At 44.9% G+C, this 20,320-nt stretch overlaps 1 protein-coding gene across 1 annotated transcript in view; it reads left to right on the plus strand.

The window, feature by feature from the left end:
• LOC118228126 (zinc finger protein 469) overlaps nucleotides 1–20,320 on the plus strand; it is a 211,904-nt gene that overhangs the window by 28,087 nt on the left and 163,497 nt on the right. Inside the window, exon 2 of the mRNA XM_035419439.1 lies at nucleotides 2,045–2,076. The gene's annotated coding sequence lies outside the window, so the exon portion shown is untranslated. The remainder of the gene's footprint in view (nucleotides 1–2,044; nucleotides 2,077–20,320) is intronic.

Consider the following 20,320-nt stretch of genomic DNA (forward strand, 5'->3'; position numbering starts at 1 on the left):
CATGCTGTAGGCATACCAGAGAGAGTTGCTGCTGTGGATTGAGACATGGGCAGCCCTGTCGCTGACGCCTTCCTGACTTAGTGATGCAGCAATCTATTAGTGATGCTTGGGTTTCACTCTGCCAGGGCAATGGCCGCACTTGGCACTGTACCAAAACTCAGGGTGCATCCACACTCCGAAACTGTGTTTTAACTGTATGTGGTCCCTGCACCCCTTGTATGTATTGTTGGGTGAACTTATTTTGGTTATTATTATTTTCAATAATCAAGAACAGGGTGTGTGGGGGGGTGGGGGGTGTCATGAACAGAATCTCAAGCTATTTGTTTATTTATACACGGTCTATGGGATGAGCAGACCTAAATTCCAGACATTTTTAAGAATTTTGAAACCCTGCCCAGACGGATATTTTCTGTCATAAAAACAGGACATGCTTGGGGAAAACGCCTAGTGTATTCTGACACTCCACCTTTTCTGGAAATGGCATTTTATTTGTCTATGATGTCAACCACATCTTTCGTATTTCCGATGTTGACTTCAGGAAAGGTTTAATGATGACAGAGGGAAAATCTGAGCACTTTTGAAAACCTTTTGAAATAGCGGTGGATTGAATATTGTCTGACTTAACATGCACAACACACTCTATCGTGCTTGATGATTTGGTGTGGCAAGATAGCACTAAGTCTGCATTATTTTGTGCATAATGTGTAAATTATATATACCTAACTGAGAAAGTAAAGAGGTGTTCCCGAGGAATGAAACACCTCTTTAGATACCCATGTGAGCTCCTCTTCCTTTTACCTAATTTAACCTGGTAACTTCTGTTCCCAGAGAATTTAATGTACCCACAGAATTATTTTAGGTTTCAAGTGCAAATTAATTTTCTTTTGGTCTAGAATTTGTGTTTTAATAGTGCTATGTTTCCCACCCAAAAAAAAAAAACAGTAATTTTTGTCTTAGTTCAGCATTTTTTCCCCCACTGCTTCTTCTGCACTCCTCTTTATACAATTTGAAAACTGGTTAATGGAACAATTCTTTGGAGTGGTCTGGAGTAGATTGCTTCATAATTCAGTGATTCAGGAAGTAATTTCTTCATAAATGCATTTTTAAAGCTCTTAATCGCTACCGTGGTGAGAGACCACTGCTTCGGTCTCTCCACTGCACATGTTTCAGACTTTTAAATAATGTCTAAACTTCACTCCCTGGTAATGAAGTGCTGTGGCGCTGGTGCATGGAATAAGATCTGTAACTGCACTTGGTGTAAAACGAGAGGAAAATGCAATGTCGACTGGTTTTAGGCAGTCGGCGTCATTAATAACCTTCTGTTGATGTTAAATATTAAATCTTATATAAACACAGTTTTTATCAATTTTATTGGAGTTAATTCATAACAGAAGGCTTTTGGTTTGTTCTTTAGATTATGCAACCAGTAGTGGTTTCTGTTCATCTTTAGATACCCACATAGAATAGTGTTAAATATCAATGTGACCTGTACTGCAGTAGCATGGTGGGCTGTATATAGAATGTGCAGTAACTGTCAAAGTCAATATTTTCTGTCACTCTGAAAGCGAGCCACGCATAAAATGAATTACCCACCCTCGCCGCAGATCAACATAACAGTGCTGATCTTGGCAGTCCTTTCATTCGAATGTGTTGAAGAAACGCTCTGCTCTGCTACAAAAGTGATGCGAGTCGTTGCTTTTCGTAATTGTTTTCGTGTAGTGCTGTTTAATGTGATATGTCTGGTTGGACGTCTACAGGGGCTAGCACATAAGCTGTGTTTACATGTGCCGCGTAATCAGTTGTTTGACATCCCCCGGACTCCTAAAACTAGATTTGGCCAGATGTCAAGGCCACGTGTTATACTACGATGGTAATACTATAGCTATGACCTGCAAATCAGGAATGGGGGAATTCTTGTCTGCGTTTTTGTCTTTGACAGCAAATTTTCAAGTGACCAGAAGACGTTTAAACATGATGAACTGTTTATGAATATCCCTTAATATGCGGTGTCATCATTTATCATTCTCTTGTGTCTCCCATTCAGGTGCCGTCAAAGCACTCCATAAGCTTCCACAGGTAAGCCTAACTTTTCTTCAGTTAAGATTGTGACACGTTGTGAACCCCCTTTTGTGGACAGAAGAGTCAAACATAGGGAGTTGAACAAAAGGTCTTGATTTAACCGGCGTTTATTATGAGCTGAGCGAGAGAGGGGCTTTTCAATGAAAATAATTAAACCAAAGAAAGTTCTTCTCCCTTCCCCCTCATGGTAACAAAAAAGGTAACAAAATCATGAAGTAAAATAACAAACTAAAATAACCAGAACAAAATAGCACAACAGGGAAGATTTTCAGCCATTTTTGTTGCTAAGGCACTCTCTCTCTCATCGGTCAATCCCCCATCTCAGACACCTACTGGGAAAAGAACGCACACTCTTAAACCTTGGACTGATTAGTAATGTTATCCAGGTGTGTGGGCCCACTTAACCAGTAGGCGTGGTCCTCCGATTGCCCTGATCTTCCCTCACAAACCGAGCCCTGCCACAAAGATATTTTCACCTATAGGTGCATCTTGCTCTTTTCCCTGGTGAGACATTATTACCTAAAGGTGAGTCTTGCTCTTTCTCCTGGTGAGATATGTTCATGACTTTTTTTTGATGCATAGTTAAATGTGTTCATGCATATGTATATGGAGTGGAGTGAATGTGCTAAAACAGGGTGGAGATTATGTAAATTAGAACAATTAAGTATTCTGTCTAACATTCTAAAGCATGAATGAATTGCGACTCCCCTCTTAGCCTGAGAATTTTTACAACTCCTAAAAGCTGGCAATAATTTTCACTGATATAGCCTGTAGCCTATAGCTCATACACAGGCTATTGGGCTGTACGCACATCCTTCACAGTCAGTTCAGTTTCCCTTGTGGGCTGCATGGGGTGGACATGAACGAATGATGCATAACACTCTTTATAGTAATCACTTCTTGTTTAATTTCAGATATAATATGTAATTATATTTGTTTTATTTAAGGGATGCGCAACCTTTGTCTTCAGCTAGCAATACAGTGTTGTACCTGTACCTGAAGCTGTACCTCATTGACTATTACTTGTATTTCCTGATCTGTAAATTTGTGTTTTTTTTTCTTCTCATGGTTTCCTCGCTACCTGCAACTGGCTGCTCCGTATCCATTTCTTAGTGCCTTGTAATCTGGACGTGTAAGCATCCTGTATTGTTTCTGACCCTTTTTAAGTGTCGCTCCTACCGCAAAATTGCGAATGAGGGCGTTGAATTAGTTTGAGTTGCGGAAATGGAGCCGCCTTGGTAAATCGGTCGTTAATGTGCTGGTATCTGCGATCTCGACAGAGCTGGAATATGGCGAATGTTTTGCACTTCGACTATTTCCTCTCATCAGGAGAAAGACTGGCCCTCAGTCTTTCCCCTGATGAGAGATTGTCATCTACAGGTGCTCCCAAAACTCTCAGGTCCTGAAGCAGGTTCCTTCACATTGTGCCAGAAGCCTGACTGAAACAAGCCAGCTCTTGGAAGTTGTTGAAAACAAATCGGTTCTTGTGGTTTGGCAAGTTGACAGTTAAAAAAAGAAAGAAAAAAAAAGCAGAAAAAAGCAGCCTGGCTCTTTTTTTTGTTAAGCCAGAGCCCTATCTGGGGTTTTCCTGAATTACTGTATAAATGGTGTATGAGCCTCCCTTTCGCATCGCGATGGCTTCTCATAATAAAGTGGACACCACGCGCTTTGGTATGTTTATCTTACTGCCGTACGGCCTAAAGGAGCGGTAAGCAACCCTGTTCCTGGAGATCTACCGTCCTGTCGATTTTCAGTGTAACCCTAACAAAAAGCACCTTATTCACAGCCAGAGATCCCGTTGAGCTGTTAATTAGAGTCAGGTTTGCGAAATATGTGGCATGAAAACCTATAAGATGGTACTGTAGATCTCCAGAAACAGGGTTGGTTATCACCGGCCTAAAGCACGCATCTAATGTGCTGTCGCTGCTTCAGTGTGATTATGAAATGCGCTGTTCGGACTTGCTGTACACAATGACTGTACTTTTCCTCAGTGTGTACGCTGAGCGCACTGCCCTGATTGAGTTTTAGCGTTTAGCATGTCAGTCTTCGGCATGCACAGTGGACGCGCTACCCTAATTTAGCGCTTTTGATCCCGCTCGGCCCGGGCTGTGAATGTTCTGCTCTGGCTGTAATGCTGGCGCGGCGCCTTCATCGGAGAGATGTTGACGCGAGCGACTCTTTAGCCTTATCTTAGCCCAAAAGCGTCGACCGCGCGGCGTCAGTCTCTCAGGAATGCGTACCGCTCGGAGGTTCCGAGCGCGCCGAGCTGTTTTCCAAACGAAACCGCCCGGAGGCGCGTCTCTCTCTCTCTCTCTCTCTCTGCGTGTCGGGATCAGGCCGCCGCGGCTGCAGCTGCGCAGTCCTGCCCGCGGTTGCGGCCGCGCAACGCCTGCCGCCGCCTGCCGCCGCCGCTGTCGAAAAAAGGGGGTCCCGCGGGGAGCGAGCGGACACGCTTTTCCCTCAGCGGATGACACGCAGGCTCCGCCGGCGCTCTCACCTCCGGGAGATAAACGCCGGCGATCGGCGTCTCGCCGTCAAGGGAGTGAATCGCCTCGCTGACCCCGCGGCTCCCGGAGGGCGGGGCATCGAAGCATCAAAGGCTCCGCTTATCAAAAAGGTCCGCGCGCCAGCGGACGGGGTCCCCGGAGCCTCGTATCAGAACCCAGCCGGAGCGGGGGCGGGGGGGGGGGGGGGGGTTTCGGCCCCCGCCGCCCCGCTCCGCCTCGTCCCGCCACCTTGCGCGCGTCTGGAGGGCGTGTCTCGCCTGAGGCCCCGGGGCGTGATTTACGCGCTTGGATGGAGGGGCTAATTCGGCAGGGGCCCCGGGAAGCATTCCTGCGCTCCCGCAAGCCGCCCCCAGACCGCCGTCCCAAAAACAACACCGTCCCCGTCCAGTCCTCCCGACTGCAGCGCTGCCCCACTGCTTTTTTAAGTACTGCGCAGACAAAAAAAGATTTACTTTCTGGAGTCTGATACTCGGTTATTTGTAATGGAAAGCGGCGTTGTTTTTTTTTGGAGTTTCGGAAAGGGGAACGGCGAGGCCAGCCGCCGCGTCCAGTTTTGCGAAGACTGAGTTACGCTCGATTCGAAGAAACAAGCTGTTGGTGGGTCAGAGGTTTTGTTTGGTTACGTGAAATGGTAGCAATGATAGTGGCCATGATAGAGGAGGCCTCAGTTGTAGATGAAGTCGGCCAACGATTCAACGATTATTTATTTCACCGCAGACACTCCCAGCAGGCCCTGCGATTCTGGTCCTTCTGGTCCTTCTGCGAGAGAGCGCTATTATAGAATCTTCTGGCAGTTTTTTTTCCCTTTGAAGAAATAACCACGGGATATTGCTTTCTCCTACCTTGTTCTTCACCTAGTCAAGAGTCTCCTTCCCGCATGCCGCCACTTCCATCGCCTGGAATTTTACAGTCGGATAAACGTCTGTTCAAATATGAGCCGTATTTCATATCGGCGCGCCGTCCTAAACCAGACGCAGGTTTTTACATTACGGCAGGAATTCGGAAACGCACGCTGGCAGTTTAAATTGGGAGTACATGAAAGGTGTGGGGGGAATATTTAATTTAGCACCGCTATGGTTTGCGTTAGCGGCGTGTTATTTTCCTTATCGACACCATGTGTGTCCCTTAACGGGACTGTGGGGGGGGGGGGGTTTGTGACCAGGCGGTGACCTCTCTGACACGTCTGAGTTTACTGTTCGCAGCTCCTGTGGCACTTTGTCGCGAAAGCGCTCTCGCCTCGTATTTTATCCCACAATCCCCGCCGATTCACGAGTGCCCGCCCCCACCCCCCCCCCCCCCCCACCCCCCCAATGAGGGAGTGAGCCAGGGTGGCCTGGGACCCGGGGCCCGGAAATCACCTTTAAATCAAATTTGCTTTCATCAGGTTTTTATATCCTGCTCACTTCCTGCTTCTGTGCAGCGGAGACTGGAACTGCCCCCCGGGGCACACGGGACCAGCTCGCCGCCCCTCGGGCTTGGCCTGACCCCGCCCTTCCCCGACCCTCCCTTTGCGGCCCGAGCGCTCTGAACCCTCCCATCCCAGACTCTCACAATGCAGGTCCTTACGCTCGCGTGCCTTTCATCTCCCACAACGCCTGAATTATCTCCTGGTCTGTCACTCATACACTTGCACTCTGGGCTGGGGGCACGCAGGGGTGTTGGGGGGATGGGGGGTGGGGGGTGTTGGTGTGGGGGGGGGGTGGGTTTCGGAGAATGAGAGCGTATGAAAGGAGTACTGGGATCGTGTGGAAACAGGGAAGACAGAACGTATGTATCTAAACCACATGCAGAAATAATAAACTCCCAGCAGACTGTCGAGGGACTGGAGGCATATTTGGGGAGGCCCCCCCCCCCCCCGCGTTAATGAGGTAAGGTGATGATGGGGGGAACCAGGGCTCTCCGTGCGCCCCTTCTCCGGCTCCCCTCTGAATGGCTTTCTGTTCTGTGATGTCCCATCTTTCATCTCCACCCCATCAAACCCCAAAACAAAGTCTTTCCCCGCAAACCTCATGCTCTCATCACGTCCGTTTGGACCAAGCTGCCCCGGCAGGTTTGCCAAAGGTATGGTAACGTTACACTATACCAAACAAGGTGACCACGGGAAACGTTAGCTAAAATAAACAACGCTTCATTATAAAGTAAAACACGAGAAGGTATATTCTCAGATATCAGGCCAGATGCAGTCCTCTTCTTATGCCTATACATACAGTATGTCTCGTTCATCCAAGTTCAGTCTGCGTTCTGGTCCAGGGAATTTGTTGGTTTTTCCGTGTTTAAAGACATTAAGCACATAAGCACTGTAATGTAATTTAACGTACTGTACGTAAGCCTCCTTTCTCTCTGACTCATCAGTATAATGCTTGATACGCTCCTTAAAGGATCATTTACATTTAATTTATTTCATCAGTACATACAGTACGATGTCTTAAAGTGGAACTGCATCATTTTCGGTTCGATTTTTTGAAATGATAAGTAATGTAAGACATTTGCAGCCTTTAAACATACAAGAAAACAAGTAAACAAGCATTTAAAATTGCCCAAAGACTAATTAGCTCACATATTCTTTGATTTCTCCTGATGACATCAGAGGTTCAGCAGCAGCTCTTGTCTTTTGTTTATGCGCTGTCCGATGAGCTGGAGTGTCAGATGCAAAGATGCAAAAAACATGGAGGGCATCATTGCGGTGCCCCTGCGTGTAATAACAGCTTCTACAGCAACAAAGACCTTGCGGCATTCGGTCTGTTGGAGAATCGGATTTGCCTGGCCACGCCTACTGCTGGAGAGAGCACACGCACCTGGGTTGTGTTATCAGTCCAGGTGCTTAAAACCGAGCTGCTCTCCACGGTGCGGGGCCGTGACCGGGAGCACATGCCGAGAGAGAAAGAGAGCGAGCCTGTTCGCCAGAGCGGTAAAGCAAAGCGAAATTAACGTGGCCGAAGAGCTGAGACGCTGGCTAGCTGAGACGCTGGCACCTGGACAGCGAGGAGCTGAGAAGCTTCCGCTGTGTTTGTTTTGTGTTATTGGTTTATTGTTTATGCTCGGAACCTGTGAAGAGGAAGGGGTAAGGCGTTTGTTTATTTGTTTGTGTCTGTGTGTCTGTGAGGGTGCCTCTCTCTCTGTGTCTCTCTCTCTCTCTCTCTCTCTTTCCCTCCCTCCATGAGGCAATTCAGTATGAAAACCCAGAACTGCCACATCTCCCTCCCAAGGGGGGGCCACACGGTGTTTGACAGATTTCAAATTTCATTACTTACATACATACACCTAACTCATCCAATCACATACACACATAGCTACATGTTCTCACTCTCAACCAATCACATGCACACATCACTAATGGAGTTTTTGAACCGACGGTCAGATCTCTCCAGTGCTGCTCATTGCCCGTACTGCTTTTCGCATGCTTCATTTGCTGCTGCTCACAGAATTGCACTCACCCTCCTCCACCCCAGCTTCCACCTGTTGTTTGGTTCGGCTACTAGGTAATGAAGGCGGGGGGGGGGGGAGATTTAGTAGGAGATATGTGTCCTTCTCCCTGTTTGATGTGGGTTTGTGTATGCTGATGCATACACAGAAGTACCTAAAGCAGATCCGTTCAGCGGCAAACCAAAATGATTACATTGCATACTCATTATTAATAAATGTAATCTAAATATGTGAGTAGAGTTGTCCTGACTGAAATTTGTTTTAAGAGAAGAGTCAATTTTTATAGAGCACTTCCATGAAAAATGTAGCCTTTAAATGAAATGGCTTGAACGGGTCCAGAACAGCTGGGGTATCGTTTCCATGGGTGGGGAGGGAAGGGGGGGTGGGGGGGGGGGGGGTTGATGGACTGGCTGCTCAGATGGACAGGAAATAAGCTTACTGTTTGATTATCCCTCAGCACACGGCTCATAATGGTGGACATGTCAACAGGACAGAGGGTGGGGAGAGAGAGGGAAAAAGTGACAGAGAAGGAGAGAAAGTGGGTGACAGTGCCAGAGAAAGAGGGAGGAGTCGTTGTGTGGGATTGGCACCATGGTATGTTGACAGTATGGCATTGGCAGCAGAGTATCTTGGCGCCTGCAACAGACTGAGGGAAAGTAATAGCAATAATAACAATGAATGAATTAAAAAAGGACCAGTTCATTCAGGTTCTGTTTCTGTGGCCCATACATCTTGCTCCATTTGTTAACTCTTATTTCAAAATATGCTTGGGAAGCATAAGTTTATACTTGTCATCCCAATGAAGTGAAGTTGAATTACAGAGAGATTTGACCCACCAAAGCTCTTTATTCAACATTATTTTGTATGAACCACCATAGTTTGTATTCACCCAAACAAGAATACAAACAGAAAAACAGAATAATCCAAAAAAAAAAACAAAATTGTTTTTTACACAACTGAAAAGTTGTGTAAAAAACAAGAAATAACATACAGTAGATTCACCAAAAATGATCACATCTCACATTCAATTTAGTTTTAAGGGAAAACTTTATATTGAATTTATATTGAGAATGGTGTGGAATGGAGATGTGGTCAGTTTTTGGTGAATCTGATCATATTTTAGATTAGAAGTCCTTCCTTCTTCAACATCACACTTTGCCCTGTTCAGCACCCCCTTGCGCAGGGGTCCTCAATTTTATTCAGAAAGGGCCGGTGTACATGCAGGCTTTTGTCTCAACCAAGCAGTAACAAACCTGATTCTACTAATTGAGGTTCTCAGCAAAGACTCGAGTGGTTGATTATAAGAAGCAGGTGTGTTACTGCTTGGTTGGAACAAAAGCCTGCACCCACACCGGCCCTTTCTGGATAAGATTGAGTACCCCTGCCCTTGCGTCTAAGCTGGGGCTGCCCAACCCTGCTTCCTAAAGATGTACCATCCAGTAGGTTTTCACTCCAGCCCTAACAAAGCACACCTCATTCCACAGCTAGAGATCTTATTGAGCCGCTAATTAGTAGAATCAGGTGTGCCAAATTAGGGCGGCCCTGCTCTAAGCTAATCTGGAGGGGGAGAGGAGGGGAGCCGGCCTCAGATGCGGCCGTCCTCTTGCTCGGATGATGCCAGCGATGAAAGCCCTGCTCTCTGAGTTGGTTCCATCCAGCCTGGCCTGGCTTTGTGGCAGCTCTGTTTATCCCCGGCCGCCGTGCGTCGGGGAGCAGACAGTGGGGCTCTGTTCTGTCCCCGAGAGCGGGGCCTTCAAAACCCGACAAATGAGAAAGACAAAGAGTCGGTTGTGCGCGCGCGACTGGGCTTCCCTCTCTGTAACGCCAGCGTATCAGAAGGGGGAAGTGTTGATAGGAGGCTTTCCAAGAAAAGCACAAGGGCAAGAGCTTCGCTAAGACCTGTTGGCTTCTGGTGCGCTGCCCTTTCAGCAAACGTGTCACTTAAAGCTGCAGATAATACAGAGTTAACGAGTGAGGAGGCACTGCAAGCCCCAGTGGAGTCCTCCTGGAGAGTAACTCCTGTGCAGTTCTTCTTGTGGTGAGTCACCTGTACTTCCCTTGTCTTCACCCCTCTTTTCTGGCCCTATCCTCTCCTGAACTGTCCTGGCTAGTCCACAGGAAAGAGAGAGGGAACAGCGGAGAGGCAGATGGAAAGAGAGAGTAGGCCAATTTGAAACGATTGAAAGATGTGAAAAGGTATTCCGTAGAGAGATCGTCAAGTTTTGTTACCGGATTTTTAAAAGGTGGATCTAATTCGACTGGACAGTCTGGGGGTCTTTCTCTCATGAGCACACATACACGCCCTCACACAGGCACAAAGTGCGCTTACACACATAAACACTTACGAACACACGCTCACACAATGTTTACAAGCACACACACACACACACTCAGTCACACAGGCACGCAGTGCACATACACACACGCGCGCATGCACGCGTGTGCGCACGGATGCGCATATGCACACGGACAGCAGAAGTGTTGAGTGCCAGAGAGTCTGCTGCTGATGTCTTCTTGGACGTGCAATTTTTCAACTTTAATTCGATTTCATTTAAATTTTTCCTCCGCTGTCTTTTTTAGCATTACATAAGGTCATGACTTTACACATGCACTGGTAAGCTTGCATACAGAGTGAATAGTGGGATTCAAAACCTAATAAAAATGCTGCAGGCAATATAAAAGAAACAAAGACAGACTCCCAACCTCCTGCCTTTTTTAGAATGCCAGAAAAATGTCTTGATTGGATCTGAAGCCATTTGTCATTCAGTAACATATTCCATGTGTACCTTCCAAGTGTGTGTGTGTGTGTGTGTGTGTGTGTGTATGTTTCTGGCAGAGAAGGCTTCCAAAGAGTCAATTTTTCACTTGACTTTAGTCTTGCACCACCATGCATCTATTTCATTTGAGGACCGTTGGTCCTTACATATTTGCTGAGTGAGGATGAGGTGAGGATGAGGGAGTGTCTGCATGAACTTAAAAATGTATTCAGGTATAATGCAATGAGCACACAGGAATGCCTTTATAAACACTAACTTAAAGCAGCCAAGCGTGCAAACTAGTAGAGACAAGCAGCCAAAAGCAGGGAAAAGGTCAAACCAGTAGATACAACAGGGGCTCTTCTGTAGGTATGTAAAGCAGCTCTGAGACCTTGATCATTTGACTGAATCCAATTTTCTCTCCATCAGTCACGGTTACTGGCCAGTTCTGCAGTTCTGTCGTCATGGTTACTTCCTGGTCATTTAATCACAGTTTCTGTCTGTCGTTGTCTTGGCTTTCTATATTTCAGGCTTGCCAGCACTCAGACTTACTAGTCCTGAGGCTGATCTGGGATCAGTTAATGTTGTACTGTAATCAGTTACCACTAATTCATACTTAATGGGTTACACTGCAGACAACCCTGATAACTCCTGGAGCAGGTTAGCGGCACTGACTACATGGTTGCTGGTATGTCTGTGTTTATAGCTTTTAAATGTGCGATTCAAGAGGATTCTGTAGACTTTCAATGTAATTGAAGTCACATGTATGACTGCATTGAATGGCAACTTATCATTACTGTGTGAGTAAATACAGCAGTAAGTCCATCCATCCATCCTAACCCACTTATCCTGCTCAGGGTCACGGGGGGTGCTGGACCCTATCCCAGCATGCATTGGGCGAGTGGCAGGAATACACCCTCGACAGGTCCATCACAGGGCACACACTGTCATTCCTAGGGGCAATTTAGACTCTCCAATTAACCTAACCTGCATGTCTTTGGACTGTGGGAAACTGTAGTACCTGGAGGGAACCTATAGGGACACGGAGAGAACATGCAAAATCCACACAGAAAGGCCCCAGCTGGGATTCGAACTAAGGACCTTACCTTACCAAGGTACCATAAGTGCAACATATAAATAGGACAAGAACACAAAGACCAGTTGCTTTGCTGTTCATTCACTCATATTTATTTAGTCATTCATTCATCTGCTCACATACTTATTTTATCAGCTCTAATGTGATTCTTCTGTGCGATGCCAAGATCATTCTGTGCTGTGTTGTTCTTCCTGTTTTCCACTCTCTGCCTTCAGACAATAGTATGTTGATGGGTAATGTAGTTTCCAGGTGCTATGCCTTCAGGGTAGTCTCATGTCCGTCTGCACATGCTGAGAAACACATGTGCCTGAGATGTGCCAGGTCCCCTGCTCTGGCTCCCCATTGTTCTTGAGGGAGAGGTGGACTCTGGATCAGTTACTGGTAGGGAATTGTGGGAAGTGTTGTGTTTGGAGAACTTCGGTCCTCAATCAGCCTTTGCACTCCAGAGCTATACTTATTCTTATTAGCTGCAGTGCCCAGATTTCACGCCACAGTGGCTATTTAAGAGCAAAGGGCCACTGGAGATGAAAGGCATTCTGCTACATTAATCTCCTTTTCCCTGGAAAGAAAAATGAGTGCTGTTACTGGGGATACACACACACACAGACACACACACACATGCACAGATCTTCCACATGCATACTGCACACACGTGCAAATGTGCAAACACTGTACAGGCACACATGCACACAAATAGACAGGCACATGTGCACACCCACATACAAACACAAAGGCAGCCACGCAAGAACACATAGACCTACAGGTAAGGGCTCCCAATTGTAGTATGACAATACTGTCAGTCATTATGGTGTGACGTTGGGTTGTTCCATTGCTCAGTCAAAACCAGGACCAGTACAATATGCCAGTCAGGCTCAGTAGAGTTACAGCACAAACCTATTTAATCAACACCATAGCTTCCTGACTGCCCTGAGGTCACAACCCATGAACTCTTTTGACCCCCACAGCCCCCACCCCCCCAGCCTCTACCCTCACCATCATGGCCATAGCAAATCCCTGCAGGACACACAGACTTTGCATGACCGAGGCGTTGGACTTACTCCAACGCCTTAACGCAGGCCACTGATATACTGTGCATACGAAAATATGAAAATAATGAGCATGACGTGTAGCAGGAGCCAACAGCAATAAAACTTGCATTGCAGCTGGCCAGAACAAGCCTCTGTCTGCTGCAGTTTAGCAAGCTTCCCCAAAGCTCTGCCACCTTATGTGGGCTAATTATAGCATTTTGCATCATGGTCCCTGCCCCCTATGTATGCTATGATGTGATGTGACATGTGATATGTAAGTTGTATTATGCTGCACTATTATGTGATATTATGCTCAGGGTAATATTGGACCCCAGGACCCTGATTTACTCAAACCTTTAGCGCGTGCAAATCTTTTAACAAATGCAAAACCAATGGCATGACTGGTCATGGTATTTGTTTTGCACCCGTCGTTGGTTGTGTTATTACTTTTGCGGGGGCTACAAGGTTTTGCACATACTAAAGGTCTTAGTAAATCAGGCTCTAGGTCTCTTGCTTGCAGTCCAGAACTGGGATGGCATTTTCTGCAGCAGGGACTTTCATGCCAGAGGGGCTGTAGTTTTCATTGGTCAGATTCTCATTAGGTGGTTCGCAGGAACTTGATATATTTGACACACCTCCTTGTACTATTTGATCACTATCCTTTGATTGACAGTTTATGTTTCTTAAGCAGCTTTACTTCTTGGCAAGCTAGCATGGCCACAACATTTGCCCAGAATGCTGATGAATGGAATTCAGAATTACAACAGTGATGCCATTTCAGAAGATTGCAAAATAAATGATAAATAGCTCTCGGCATTCCACCTCATATCGTAAAAAAAAGTTCCTGCCGTGCATTCGTAAAATCTGGGTTTACAGATAAATCTTGGCTTTTCAGCAAGTTGTATTTCTGTCTATGTTTATATATATATATTCTGCATACATCCAGAATTGGTTTTGATGGTGCTTTCCTGCTGATGGCTGAGCCATTTTAGAATAGGTACATAACCTTCTGTGCAAGCTAGACTGAACCAGGCACAGCCCTGTTTTCAGGAAGACCTTCTTGACTGAATTGCTACCTCTACCTGTGAACCCACCTTCAATGAGATGACAGCTACACATTAGGCTAGGCTTGGTAACAGGCCTGAACCGACAAAAGTGCTTGCTTCCTGAAACTTGTGCGTTCCAAAAGCAGCCAGTGATTCATTCAAAACTTGAGCTGCAACCCTTAAGTATTGTATACTCTATATGTCTTCAGTCAGTCTTACAGTGAAAAAGTATAAGCATGTCTCATGAGGCTATCTGTTGGATATGGTGTAAAATGATATCATTTAGTGTCATGTGATGTACCATGAAATCACATGGTGTTCTGTAATAAGCTATTATTTCACATTGTTTTCAGTGTGGTACTGTGATATCTTCTGCTGTTCTGTATTGTGCCATGATGTCACAGTGTTCTTTTATATGCTATGATGTTGCATGGTTTTTTGTGATGTTCTATGATGTCACATGGAATTCTGAAATCTGCTATGATATCACATGGAGTATCACGTGTTCTCTGATGTGGTATGATACGCAGTGTTTCATGATGAGCTGTGGTGTATCATGATGCATTGCGGTGTGTTTTTATGAGCTACAATTTGATGTAAATTAATGTTAGGTGATACAGTATGGCATAACATGAAAATGATTTAGGAGAATGACATTGTGTGAAATGGTATAGTATGATACTAACATGTTTACTAAAATTATAGAGATTGTAAAGGTAAATTCGTCAATGACTTCAGACTACATTGTATAGAATTATTATGGTATTAAGCATCAGCAACAGTACAAAAAACAATTGCATTGCAATATCGATTTATGCAAGTCTAATAATTTCCATTTATTCCTGTGGGGATTAAATGGGTGGAAGTTCAATTTATTACCAGGCTCTGGTTTAGTCTCATTGCATATCTCCCATAGTTTGAGGAAAATAAAAAGTATTCTGTCCGGTTAAAACAGAATGGTTGAATTATCAATAAAGGTTTGTAGTAGCTATTTATTAGTTATTTTGCCATTTTCAGCTCTGAATACCTCTACCAAACTTATCCCTCTCTCAGTCCCCCTCCTTCTCTATCCCGCTCTTTCTCTCACCTGCTCCATACCTTTGTGGTGGTGCTACCTAGCTGGCTGGCTAGCTTAGCTAATTGTATTGCCCCTAGAGCTAAAGAGCTGTCGTTTTTGTTTTGTCATCATTATTTCTTCCGTTTTGTAATCAAGCCTCCATTTGCATTGCAAGCATGCAGAATTTACCTCGTGTATGTGCCCTCCCTGGATGGACAAACATAGAGAATGCAGTTGAGGGTAACATAATGATGTCATATCTTCTGTTTCCTATTTAGCTAACAAGCTAGAAGCTAACTATAGCCTGGATTGCTAATTTACTGAATCTGGTAAACCTAATCTGTTAGCAATCTTTTTGATTAATGATAGATTACATTGATGCTGTAATATAGAAGTATCATAATATAACCCATTTGTCAGTGATGTTTATGCAATTATCTGGCTATGGGGAGTCAATCCTTCTTTGAATAGATATTTGGTGGATGTGTCGTCGATACATCCCTCTGATAATTTATTGTTATTTTAACTATTTTCAGGCCCTTTACAATCAAGTTGTAATTGATACCCTCGTGATGGAAATTGAAGTAGAGTCCTGCATGCCCCCACCCAGGCCCCGTCTTATTGATTGAGACTGAACTGTTACCATTCCTCAGAAAAAAAATCATGACCGCAACCTGCTAAAGCATGGCCGTGAACCTGAGGCCCATCACAGTGCCTGTCAAAATATAGGCTTATTACACAATATTCCCTCTGTAGGGGGATATAAAAATGTCATGCTATGCCATTTCAATAACATGAACAAGATTGACCATAAATTACACAATAACAAGATATGATAAATCAGTTCATAGAAATCACTTGTGGAAATGTAACCCCCTGAACACACGGGCACACACACACACACACACAGTGCCATGAAGAAGTATTTCTCCCCTACCTGATTTATGCTATTACTGCATATTTGTCATACTGAATGGTTTCAGATCTTTAGACAAAATGTTATATTAGACAAAGGGAAACTGAGAAAACACAAAACACATGTTTAGAATGGTTTCAGTTATTTAATGAGAAAGGTTATCAAACACTCATATCACCAATGTGAAACATTGCCCCCTTAGTTACTCAATCAACAAATTCACCAAATTGAATTGCCAATTAGTTTCAGCTGATTGAACCCAGCCAGGCTTGATTGCAGCCAACCCTGTTGAATCTAGACCTTACTCATATTGAACCTTACCATCAAAGTGAAATAGTTACCACAAAGTTTCTACAAGTACATTATGCATGATCAAAGGAAATTCCAGAAGAGATGAGGAAAAAAAGTTGTTGAAATGTATCAGTCTGGAAAGTGTTACAAAGCCATTTCTAAGGCTCTGGGATTCCACCAAACTACAGTGAGAGCCATTATCTCCAAATGGAGAACAGTGCTGAATCCTCCCGGGAGAGGGCAGCCTGTCAGAATTTATCCATTATTGAAAGAACCATGAACTCTGTAACTGAAAATTAATTGGGTTATTCAGGAAGACAATGATCCATAACTCAAAAACAAGTACACATTGTAAAGGCTGAAAAGAAACAAAATTAAGGTTTTGGAGTGGCCTAGTATAGGTCAGTCTTGAACCCGTTAGAAATGCTGTGGCGGGACCTGAAGCAAGCAGTTCATGCTAGAAAACCTACAAATTTGTCTGAATTATAGCAGTTCTGCAAAGATGAGTGGGTTAAAATTCCTCCACAACAATGTAAAAGACTGATATCAAATTATAGGAAGCATTTGGTTGTAGTTATTGCTGATAAAGTTGGTGCAACTAGTTATTTAGTTTAAGGGGCCAATGACCTTTTCTCATTGGTGATATGGGTATTTGATAATGTTTTTCATTAAACAACTGAAATAATAATTTAGAAAACATGCTGAGTGCAGTAATAGAGGAAACAAGGAAGGGGCACACACTTTTTCACAACACTATAAAATGGGCAGCACAAAAAAGTATTAGTTTAGGATTTTTTGTTGCATAATTCCAGACCCAGCCCCGGACCCGACCTCAACTTGCGCCATTCTCATTTCCCTCCACAAACCGAACCACAGATTTTTTGTACATTGTCATGCACCTACCAGCTGTGTTCTTATGGGTTTTCTATAGGTACTCATGGATATCCTGGCCTAGCACTACAGGACTCTAAATTGAATAAAAAGGGCGGGTATGTTCTGAACACACTACTCCATGCTGTTCTTTGGCCACAGCATTTAAAAATGACTTGGAAATGGGAACAGTAACATATTCATATTTGGCATGAAAATCATTCTGCACATTCAAGAACATTACGTGGCAAGTCAGATTTTCTCTTTTTGTCAGAAATCCTGTCCCAGCTCATTGTTTTAAGTTGCTCACTTTACAGTATGTCTATGCTCCAAGAAGCACCTTTTTGGGTAAGAATGAGTTTCAAAGTCCATTCTCAAAGGTTACATTGAGGATTTTGATGACTATGGCCTTTGATGACTGCTATCCTTCCAGGGCCCCACCCTAACAGACCGGCCTCACAGATGTGATGACAGCGGCTGTCCACTGTCTGAGATGTGTATCTGTAGACAAAGCAGGAACTAGAATTCTTTAAGTCTCACTGCCACCATGTTACAGCTGAGCATCGAGAGACATACAGAGACCTCTATATGTTCAGAGACACCTACAGCACACTACTCAAAATTATCTATATGTACAGAAATACCTACAGCACACTACTCAACAATCTCTATATGTACAGAGATACATTACATGGCCAAAGGTATGTGGACACCCCTCCTAATTAGTGGGATTTGGCTACTTCAGCCACATCCACTGGTAACAGGTGCATACAATCAAGCATACAGCCATGCCATCTCCATAGACAAACATTGGCAGTAGAATGGGTCGTACTATACTTCTCAGTGAGGTTTCTGCCCTGCTAGGGCTGCCCCAGTCTACTGTAAGTTATGTTATTGTAAAGTGGAAATGTCTAGGGGCAACAACAGCTCAGCCGCGAAGTGGTGGGCCACACAAGCTCACAAGAACGGGACCACCAAGTGCTGAACCGTATAGCGCATAAGAACTTGATTATTCTCCATGTGATATACAGCACCCAATAATTGACACCCTCGATAAAGATGCGTAAAAAAGGCTGCATAAAATAACGACACAGGCAATGGGCAATATGTTATGCTCAAAAATGTGAAAATTATATTTTTCTTCTTATTAAAATAGCCAATTTTTTAATAAGTCAATTTATTTCACAAAAAGATACGGGTCAAAATGACTCACAGTCCTATTTTCACCCCTTTCACGACTGAGATGAATTCTGTGTTGTTTTATGAGACTGGAGAGCATATAGGGGGGAGATCTTTGACCATTCCTCCTCATTTCGTGGTTTATTTTGACTTATACTTGGGATCACTGTTTTGCGGAATCGGTTTGCAGCCAAGTTTGAGCTTCCTGGCGGGGTATACCAGTTTCTTAGCCAAAATGTCTTGGTCCTTGATGGAGTTCATGATTCCCCTGACCTTAACCTGGGCCCCAGGACCCGTTGATGAAAAACAACCCCATAGCATGAAAGATCCAGCCCCATATTTCACTGCAGGTATGCTGTCCTTTTCAACATTTGAGTTCTTCTTCTGAAAACCATTGTTGCCATGTGTTGGAGGCAGCCCCTCCATTTTGGTCTCATCTGACCATTGCACACTGTTCTAATCAATGTTCAGTATCAGAACCATGTTTTTTTTACAAAATTATATAGAATAGATACAGAAATGATGTAGAAATTATAGCTCATTATCTGTGTTTTTATTTTCCACAACCTTTTTGCTTACATTTATCAAGGGTGTCCCCCTGTCTGGACCCTTGTATTGTTTGTTCATCGTACTCCACAATGTCTATCTCAGCGATGTGTGTTGGCAGGAGGGGATTGGGCGGTCTCGTTTTTGCAGGAGTACAAATGGAAACTCTGCTAACGCCTGCTGCTCTTTTGAATTTATCACCCAGGTGCCTTTCTTCCAGACATGCATGGCTGTTTAATCTGGCAGTCTGGGAGAGGGGGGTGGGAACAGTAGTGATGCTGTTAGTTATCAAAAGGATGCGGCGCACAGAAAAAGCCGTTCTAACATCAGGCCAGCATCTGACCCGCTGGAATCGCGGCGTTCTTTGTATCGTGTCGCTCGTTTCCCCTCTGCCTCCTCCGTCATGGCACCGCTCTTCCCGGGGAACATCTGGATCTGTCAGCCATGGCGAATGCTGAGGCTTAGTGGGCTTCACATCGCCGCCACAAGGCCTGAAATCTTGCAGCTGAGTTTGATGAGAGCGCTTCGCTTTTTATTAGCATTAGCACGCGCTCCCTCGAACGAGCTCTTCGCGCACCCATTCCCTCTGCTCACTCTGTCAGTCTCTCTCTCCCGTGTCCCTTCCAAGGTCCCTCTCTCACACATTTATCTTCCCTCACATATGCTCCCTCTTTAAACACACACACACACACACACACACACACACACACGCACGCATACCCTCTTACACATGCTCCCCCTCACGTACGCTTTCCGCTCGCACGTGGTCGCTGCCATATGCGTGCTCTTTGTTGTGCATTCACTTGCCCGCAGTCCCTCTCACACATGCAGCCTCACAAACACACATACGTATGCACCGTCCCTTACACTCAGTACCTCTTGCACACGCATGATCTCACACACGGTCCTTGTCTCACACGTTCACTCACACTTTTCACGCACTCGTTCCGTCAAACATGCTGTCTTTCTCACACATAATCTCACATGCACTCACTTGTTTATTGACAATTCCTCACAATCCCACACTCATCTACCCCCTCACATACACACTTCCATGTAAACATTCGCTCTCTTACGCACACACACACACACACACACACACACACAACACATACTTCACTCACCTGTGTTCCCTGGCACAATATCTCAAGAACTTTCACACGTTCTCTCACACACACATGCACGCACGCATGCATGCACACGCACACACACACATACATGCGAGCACATGCACGCACACACATACACACATACACACACACACACTGATGCCATCAGAGATATTCGCCCACCAGGGGGCACCAGCCCTGCCTGTGGGCTGAATCTTGGTTGACTTTCTGCTCGCATAAGCAGTCACTCTGTGTTCTTAGAATTTGAAAGAAACGATTCTTCATGTAGATTCCTACCCAGTCCTGTGGTGGTACAGATGATCACAGCTAAATACCCTCATTTTTCTTCGGTGGTGATCCCCATCCTCTCCAGTTTCTGTGGTCATATTTAAGGCATTTTCCTTATTTTCCAAAAGA

The sequence above is a fragment of the Anguilla anguilla genome, chromosome 5 (genome assembly GCF_013347855.1).
Source record: "Anguilla anguilla isolate fAngAng1 chromosome 5, fAngAng1.pri, whole genome shotgun sequence".
Taxonomy (NCBI): Eukaryota; Metazoa; Chordata; class Actinopteri; order Anguilliformes; family Anguillidae; genus Anguilla; species Anguilla anguilla.